Raw genomic sequence first — 2,810 nt, forward strand, 5'->3', positions numbered from 1 at the left:
CAAATGGCACCGCTGGTTTATAACTTCATATGTTGGGCTTCCGTGTAGCTTTATTTTCTGGAATTTCTAGTTATCCTTTGTTTTGAAGTAGTTGTATTCCTCTATAGTTGTAGAGGGAGACCTAGCGTGTCCGTCTAAGCCTCCATCTTCCAGATAGACTCTTAAGAAGCTACACCATCGTCTCTCGAGACGGATGGCTGCTGACGATGGTTGAATACAGAAAAAGCTAGTAACAGTGCATCTGTAATCCCCTTTCTATGAGCTGGGGTAGGAAATGTTCACGAGGAGAGAGTATTAGAGATCCTTTGCTTTGACAGATATAAAATAAATATTTTAAACTACAATTATTAAACATTATAAAACTATAATTAGCAAAAATGCAAACATGCAAATTATTCACTTAAGATTCGATAAAGAAAACACCATAAGCTAATGCGGACTCCACCTCCGGCCACAGCTCCTCCGACCACTGTTGCCGCGTTCCCCCTTCACTATGACTTCCTACAGCTATCACCCGTCGTGGGCCTCCTAGTCCTTCCGGGACCTGGGCCACGGGACTGTTCACTTCAGAACGTCCAGCATCCAGTGGGCTCGGGCCCCCATGTCTTATGGGCGTGCTCCACCCACTTCGTGTCCTCATCCACCCCTGGAGGCTACAGCGGCAGCTTCGTGGGCGACCTGGCCAGGTCCCACGGGCTTCTGGTGGGCACCAAGGAGACCATGCAGAACCTCAACGACTGCCTGGCCTCCTACCTGGAGAAGGTGTGCGCCCTGGAGGCAGCCACCGGGGACCGGAGGTGAAGATCGGTGGCTGGTAGAAGAAGCAGGGGCCGGGGCCGAGCCCGAGCCCGCCTGGGACTACAGCCACTACTACCGGCCATCGAGGAGCTGCGGAACAACATTCTTGATGTCACCATTGAGAATTCCAAGATTGTCCTGAAGATCGAAAATGCCTGTCTGGTTGCGGATGACTTCTAAACCATGCTTGAGACCGAGCAGGCCCTGCGAGTGAGCATGGAGGCTGGTATGAACGGCCTGTACGAGGTGCTGGACGAGCTGACCCTGGCCAGAGCACATCTAGAGATGCAGGCCTGAAGGAAGAGCTGGATGACTTGAGAAAGAACCATGAGAAGGAAATCGGTGCCCTGACGGGCCAGGTGGGTGGCCAGGCCAGCGTGGAAGTGGATTCCGCTCCCAACATTGACCTAGCCAAGATCCTGGGTGATTTGAGAAGCCAGTATGAGGTCATGGCTGAGAAGAACCGGAAGGGTGCTGAAGCTTGGCTCACCAGCGAGACCGAGGAGCCGAAACGGGAGGTCGCCGGCTACTCGGAGCAACTGCAGATTAGCAAGCCGGAGGTCACCCACCCACACAGCACCCTCCAGGGTCTGGAGATGCAATTGCAATCTCAGCTCAGCATGAAAGCTGCCTTGGAAGGCACGCTGGCGGAAATGGAGGCGCGCTTTGGATCCCAGCTGGCACAGATCCAGGCGCTGATGAACCGTATCGAAATCTAGCTGAATGACGTGCTGACACTGAGCGGCAGAACCTGGAGTACCAGCAGCTAGTGGACATCAAGACACTGCTGGAGCAGAAGGTCGCCACCTACTGCACCCAGCTCGAGGGCCAGAATATCTATACAACCTACCCACCACAAAGACTGCCTGAGTCCAGCAGCTTCCTGGGCTTCCTGGTTCCAGCAGAGGAATGTTCCTGGATAGGCGCATGGGAGGGAAGGAACCCTTACCCCTGGCTCTTCCTCTGACCTGTCAATAAAATTTTATGGCCCAAGAAATGTCAATTTATTCAACAAATTATATTGGGGAAAAGAACTCTGACAAAAATGTCATATTCTCACATGGCATCATACACCCAAATAAATTCTGGATTATTTGAATTTTTGAACGTGCAAAATAAAACTATACAAAAATGAGTTTAAATATGTGTAAGCAGTCAATTGATCTTCAGCTATTGATGGATTTTGTTTTAAATATTTATTCAACCTCCCATTCCTGGGTTAAACTTCTCTTGGCCATGACATATTATCTTTTTCACATATTTATTGGCTTTAATTTGCTGGAATATTAATAATTTTTATCTCTATTCATGACAGATATTGGTCTTTAGTTTTCTTGTAATATTCTTGTCTGGTTTTGGTGGAAGGATAACACCAACCTCCTAAAATGAAGTGGAAAGTATTGTTTCTCTATTTTTCAATGATTTTGTGCAGAATTGGTATTGTTTCATTCCAAATGTATGATAGAATTCACTCATTAAGCATGAAGTTATTCATAATATTCTTTTATTTTTTTAAAAAACACCTATGGGATCTAAATATCATGGCATCTCCTCTTTCATTCCTAATGCTGGCAATTTGTATATCTCATTAGTCTGGTTAGAGGTTTATTAATTTTATTGATCTTTTCAAAGGGCAAGCTTTCAGTTTTATTGACTTTCAATGATGGTCTATTTTGTTTCTTGCATTCTATTCCATTGGTTTTCATTATTAATTATTTTGTTCCATCTTTATTTTGTGTTCAACTTCCTCTTGATTTTTAGACTTTTATTTTCTAATATCAACATTTAAAACTAAAATTTATTGGAAAGCACTGCTTCTGCTACTTACCACTAATTTTAATTTATTGTGTTTTCAATACCATTTAATTCAAAATATCTTATAATTTTCCATCTTTGACCCATGGGTTATTTAGAAGAGTGTCATTTAATTTCCGAATATTTGTGTATTTACCAGTTATCTTATTGTTATCGATTTCTTATTTAATTTATTTTTGGAAAACATGATTTATGTG

The 2,810-nt window shown here is 44.1% G+C and overlaps 1 pseudogene; it reads left to right on the forward strand.

The window, feature by feature from the left end:
• The first annotated feature begins 493 nt into the window (after positions 1-493).
• LOC150018182 (keratin, type I cytoskeletal 19 pseudogene) lies at positions 494-1,668 on the forward strand (annotated as a pseudogene).
• The last annotated feature ends 1,142 nt before the right edge of the window (positions 1,669-2,810 follow it).

Source organism: Furipterus horrens, unplaced genomic scaffold (assembly GCF_987537825.1).
Source record: "Furipterus horrens unplaced genomic scaffold, mFurHor1.1.pri manual_scaffold_2, whole genome shotgun sequence".
Classification (NCBI taxonomy): Eukaryota; Metazoa; Chordata; class Mammalia; order Chiroptera; family Furipteridae; genus Furipterus; species Furipterus horrens.